Source organism: Cavia porcellus, unplaced genomic scaffold (genome assembly GCF_034190915.1).
Source record: "Cavia porcellus strain 051 isolate PalLab524CR breed Dunkin Hartley unplaced genomic scaffold, mCavPor4.1 scaffold_22, whole genome shotgun sequence".
Lineage (NCBI taxonomy): Eukaryota > Metazoa > Chordata > Mammalia > Rodentia > Caviidae > Cavia > Cavia porcellus.
In genome coordinates, this window is record NW_026947505.1 from 39,186,417 (window position 1) to 39,192,719 (window position 6,303).

General features: G+C 39.7%; 1 pseudogene; it reads right to left on the reverse strand.

Moving 5' to 3' along the window:
- Nucleotides 1-2,750: 2,750 nt before the first annotated feature.
- LOC111755806 (U6 spliceosomal RNA) lies at nucleotides 2,751-2,849 on the reverse strand (annotated as a pseudogene).
- Between the last annotated feature and the right edge of the window lie 3,454 nt (nucleotides 2,850-6,303).

A 6,303-nucleotide genomic window follows, 5' to 3' on the forward strand; every position in this document is an offset into this window, starting at 1 on the left:
GGGTCTGGGGGTGGAAAGGTGAAAATCAGAGTATAGTAGCACTTTGGGAAGTGGACACTAATTTGTGACAAGGTCTAGTGGACTTTGACAGGCTTTCTGGTGTTTTGGTGCCATATAAATGCTTCAGCTACACACAAGAACCTTATATGAACATTTATCTACACATCCAGAGAAGCTATGAATGGTTTGCCAGGAGTTCCTCCAGTGCATGAAGGACCCCAAAGATTCCAACACACTGATGCTTTGGTGGGGACGCTCATTCTCCTAGCACTGGTTCATTGGGTTCAGTGGGCATTAGAGGCCCCATCAGAGGTGTCACTAAGAGGACTGAATCAGGTAGTAAGGAAAATGGTGGGTTTTGTGCCCTGTGCTTGTGGGGTTTGTTTGTTAATACTTATGGGACACCAAGGAAGAACTACATAAAGGTGGGGACCACACAGTGGGCTTTGATCCATAATCAGGAGAACATAAGAGAACATAAAATAGTCTTGTTAGTATGACTTTGATTCAGAGATGGTGATAGAACTGAGGAAACACAAAGGCATGCAGAAAAAAACTAAAATACAGATCCTCGGTAGATGTCACTGGACTGAGATGGAAGGCGAGTGGTTGGGGGAAGGCCTGCTAGTCTATTGATTTCCAGGTGGAGAATTTACAATGATTTTTTTCAGCGGGGCTAACTCACCTGATCAGAGTTAACTTTTCATTTTTTAAGAAATGTGCTCTAATTAAGTAAGGAATCACATTATCATTTTTGAATAATTTCATGCATTTATACAAATTTTCTATTGCTATATAACACATTATGACAAACTTTCCAGCCCAAACCTGCACGCAGTTACTGCTTCACAGTTTCTTGGCGTCTGGGGATTGGGATGTGTCCAACTGGGACCTATCTTCAGGGATCCCAGCAGGCCAAAATGAAGGGGCTGGGCTCACCTGTGAGGCTTAGGGTTCTCATCCAAGCTTGCTTAGATTGGTGGAGTTCACTTTTCTATGGCTGTTCGCTGGGACTGCCTTTGGTTTCTGAAGCCTTGTGCTATTCTGCCAAGTGGTTTTCCTTTCCAGACAGTACCTGCAGCTTCATCTTTAATGAAGTCCTCTTGTGTTGGGGCTAGACTATGTAGGACAATATTCTTTTTTTTATTTATTTAAAGAGAGAAGAAAAAAAAAGGAAGGACATAAAAAAACAATGCAGTAAAAGGGTACAAATAATACAATATTTCATGAAAAAATATATACAGTACGAAATCACCAGTTAATAAGGTTGCATATTATCTTCCCAGAAACAGTTGTCCATATCACTAAATTAAAGCATATAAAGTGGACATTTATACAGTGGAATTGGAGACATTTCCATTCAATGATCCAACAAAAGCTCAGTTATATGGTTTTCCATCCTACACACTTGAACATACCTGCGGTTATATCCCTTAGTCCACCTTACTTTCCTCTCTTTTTTACAGTAACAATTAGACTTTTAGGGTTTATTACTCTCATGGTTCTTATTACTTTTTTGAAGAGAATAAAACCAAATGTGACTAAGCAAAACAGAATCAGTTAGAACACAAGGGTGGGCATAGCACATGATGCAAAAATAGAATACCAGGTGATCAAAAGTGGTTACCATTGTGCCTCTTGCTATTTTTAAACTGAGTTGTCTATATCATCAGGTATAATAGAATTGATCAAAACAGTACAGAACAAAACCAATAAAACCTACACTGAGGACCTTACAGGACTTCAAAAAAAGGATAATAGTCAATCCATATTGGGCATCATAGTATATCTTATTGCCTTCAAAGTGATTGCCTCTACCCTCAAACTTGATACTATCAAACAAAATAGAATATATAATAATCAGACAGAACAAGATGGGAGAGCAATACTGGGGTTCAAGTCAGGTTAATAGGAAAACAAAAAAGTTACTATAATATGTCCCGTTATTTTTAATTTAGTTTTCCCTTAATTAAAAAAATGAGAGAAAATAGATTAATTTAAAAAAAGGGGGGAGAGATTGAGATAAGAGAGGACAATTGTAATAGAACAACTCAGGGCAGAACTGAGCAATTCAAGCATCATTGTGTTTCACCACCAGATAATCTAACATAATAGTAGTCGCCATAGTGCCTCTTTCCTTAAATTATTTGAGTAACTTCGCATGCTATAATATCAAGCATATCTAGACAGTGTGAAGCCTTTCAAGAGAATGCAAGAATTACAGGGTATTTAGAACCTGCTAATAGAAAACGAACAATGGTTTCTATATTATCTCTTTGCTTATAAAGAATTTTGTTTATACTATAGCATATAGTGAAGTATAATAAGATACAACATGTTAAAACCAGTGGAAACAGATGTACTACAGCTTGATAGGACTTCAAAACAAGACGATATTAAATCAGCACTAGCTTTTATGTTGTGTTGCTTTCTTCAAAATAGCTATTCGTGCTGTCATAGATACTAAAATCGAACAACCCAGGTAAAAACCATTGCGGTTACTGAGTGAAAACATTATACGGCTTCAAACCAATATGATTGGGAATTATGATTACCACATACTTCTATGTATTCTTATCATTTCTTACACTAGGGAAACTATTCGGTATTTATACATGTGAGTTTGATTTATTTCACTTATGAGTATGGTCTCAAGCTGCGTCCACTTATGTATAAATGTCTCAATGTGGTCATTCTTTATAGCTGAGTAGTACTCCATTGTATAAAAATACCACAACTTTTTTATCCATAAAAATATGGAACGCTTCACAAATTTGCATGTCATCCTTGCCATGCTAATCTTCTCTGTATCATTCCAATTTTAGTATATGTGCTGTCAAAGCGAGCACAGGACAATATTCTTTTGATTACCAAAGACAGTGGTAATGAAGTAACCAAGTAGGTTTAGTGGTAATTGAGTGATAACCAAATAAGAATAATAGCTACTTAGAATGGTCTTTCTACTGTCGAAGGAGAATGAACCCTCTGGGTGAAATCTTGGGCACCATCTTGAATCCTGCCTCTCACAACATCTTTTTGAGAGCACTTTCTGATCACTTCTTAGGAGGTTTTATCTCAGTTCATTTCTACTACTATAATAGAATACTTTAGACTGGGAATTTATAAAGAAGAGAAATTTAAGCAAGCAATTCTGGAGCCTGGTACAAGGTCAGTGAGCCAATACTCAGAGTCTGATGAGGGCTTTCCTGCTGTGTCTTCCTGTGGAGAAGAAGGAGCAGGAGAAAGGAGCCTAGCTAGTACTCTGGAGCCCTTTTATAAGATACTAATTCTATTTATAATGGTGAAGACCTCATGACAATCACCTTCAAAAAGCTCCACCTCTTGGTGATGGTGATTAAGTTTCAACATAGGAATTTGAAAGGGGGTCACATTCAGGCCACGGCAGGCAATATTAATTTGCATTTTATTTTCTAGGGTCTCTTGAGAAAACTTGGAAGAACCTACCCCTCCTGTAGGACTTCGTGGGTTGTGATGTTGTTCTTCCTTAACACCATTCACAATGGGGCATAATTCACATGTCTTATTGCTGTACATTTCTTGAACCCTTGGTAATAAATGCATGATTGTACATGCATTAGGCAGCATGGGATTGTCCCACTGGGTAGTACAAGTTGCCCAGTAGAACAGTCACATATGTACCACCTGTGATTCAAGCTGGCAGGAATGTGTTAAAACATTTTGATCCTAAAAGTTCAGTCTGTTACTCTGACTTTGGAGCTGATTCTATGGAGCTTACTTTTCCAAGATGAAATGGGAGAAAGGCTGAAATACTCCTTCATGTCTTTGATTCACAGGATTTACTTCTAATTCTATGAAGATGAAAGGGAAGAATTGGAATAAAGAAAAATAACCTATCAGTGCTCTGTATTCAGAAACCATCCCTTAAATCTCAGAAAGGACCATTCATCATGGAGAGTGGTCACAGAGACCATGTTCATCAGGCACACGCCCATCTTCCATGTCAATCTGGCTTCACAGATAGTCTGGTACTCTTGCTATGTGGCAATTCTAGTAAATGACAACCCAGAATACCAAGTGCTTGTGAGTTTATATCTTGTTAGATTCTCCCGAAGTCAGTAGTTGACATTCTTATCCTTTGTTCCTTTGTTCTTTCATGTGCTGTGTACATTCGGAGCACAGTCAATTCAGAATCAACCTCTGCCTTCACTCTACAGCCAGTACTTTGAGCACTGCAGTGATTCAACAGGATAATTAGCACCAACCATGAAAAAATCAGCGTGCGTGGGTGATCAAGTCTAAATAATTCAAAAAGAAATACCTGATGTGTTTGGCATATTTAGAGATAGGGTTTTACCTCGTTTGCCTTTACAGCAGTCTCAGAGATTCCAGGTTGGTTTCTGGATTATGAATAATGAGAATATTACTCATGCCCTGAAAGCATGACATTTGCAAATCATATCATTGTTCCAGTTTTAAGAAAATACCACATTATTCTACTTTGACATATTTTATTTTCAGACAGGAGAGCGGTTATCTCTGTTGGCTCACCTCAAAGAGTCTACAACTGGTGGAGCATTATCATATTACATAAATAATTTAGGCATGAGTGTCATTATAGGTATAAATCAAAAGGACAACTTCTGCTTGCAGATTTGCCTGTGTTTGTAAATTTATATTCTGTTTAGTAAGAAAGTATGTAATCTGCAGAACTGTTCAAATGATGAACATCTGTGGCAGTTGTGATTCAGGCAGCAAAACCAAGAAGCCATGACACTACTGGCTGGGGTTAAGAAGACCTGATTTTACTGTGTAGATAGGAGAAAGATTTATTTCAAAAGCTGGCAGAGCTCTGAGACATTGGTTCTCCATGCCAGGGTACTGAATCACCTGGATTTGTTACTCACAGATGGCTGCCTCTGGGCCTCTCAAGTTTCTGATCCATTTTCATTTCTGATCAGGTCCGTATGGTATAGACCTCACCTTCAGAACCACTTGATAAGGAACAAAGGATTCGGAACCTATTGGAGGACAAGTTTGGCTTCTCTTAAGCTGGGTCTGATTCCAAGGGAAAAGCCAAAGAGGAGCAAAGAGAAGGACGAGCAGGATGCTTCGTGCGATCAATCAAGGGGAGGAGTATTGCTGAGTGAAAGCTGGAGACAGAGTTGGCGGGGGGGGGGGGGGGATAACAGATAACAGGAAAAGGGTGAAAAAATGAAAGACATAGTCCATATGGCCACAGACCTGGAATAGACACACTTACTGAGATTTCTTGGAGTTGGAAAGGGGCAACAAGTCTCTGTCAATGATGCTCAGGGTGAAGATTCCCTGAGCTGTGCTAGCATGCCCCCTTCTAATTCTACCTTCAACACTGACCTAGAATTTTCCAGAGACTTGACATGTTACACAGCCTCATTTAGCTCTTCAGAATCTTTAGAACCTTCAGGGGATGTTTTGTGCAACCGTTAATGTAACGGTTAGATTGCAGACTCTTGGGTCCATCCCTGACCAGTGGGTCAAATCAATACCTCAGCAAGGTCCCAAGCCATACATTTGTACACAAAGCCTGAGAGGCCCTACTTAATGCAGGCTTTTATGGTGACAACAACATCTAGGGCATTTTTTAAATATTCATAATCCAGGATCCTTTGTCAGTTAGCATGCTGGGCCTGCTATTGACATCCAACGAGAGCTCTGAATCTTTGTGTTTAATAAGAGGGTCAGCTGATTCTTATGACCAGACAAGTCTGAGAGAGAACTTCTTTGAGTGAACGAAGCAAAACTGTTTCTATGCTTGGGTTTAGCTGAGACATGAACAGGGTGGTGCCATAGGAGGTACATGGCAGTGAAGGACAAAAAGGGAGCAGGATTGTAATTAGAAGTGATGGAGAAAGAGGACCCCACTGACAGGAGCCCTAAGACAGCCTTGGAAATACAACAAGGTCTCTGAGCTTTCCTGAAAATAGTTGTTCTAAAATGTGGGGAAATTTGACAATAGCTAGAGATATTTTTAGTGGTCACAGTGTGGGCTGGGTAGAAGTCAGGAATGCTACTAAATACTCTGCTGTGCATAGGCCACTCCAATGTCAGGATCGTGTCAGTAGTGCTGACATCAAGGAGCCCAGGAAAAGCAGAAGTCACTGACATGGGATCCCAGACCTGCAGTGTCAGTATCATCTGGGAAATGCAAATAGTGGGTTCACATATTAGACTTATTCTATCACGCTGTCAGGCTTGGGGTCCAGCAATCAGGTGACTCCAGTGGAAACTAGCACTGTGAACATCTGCAGAGATGGGCAGGCAGTCCAGGCTCACATCATGGTT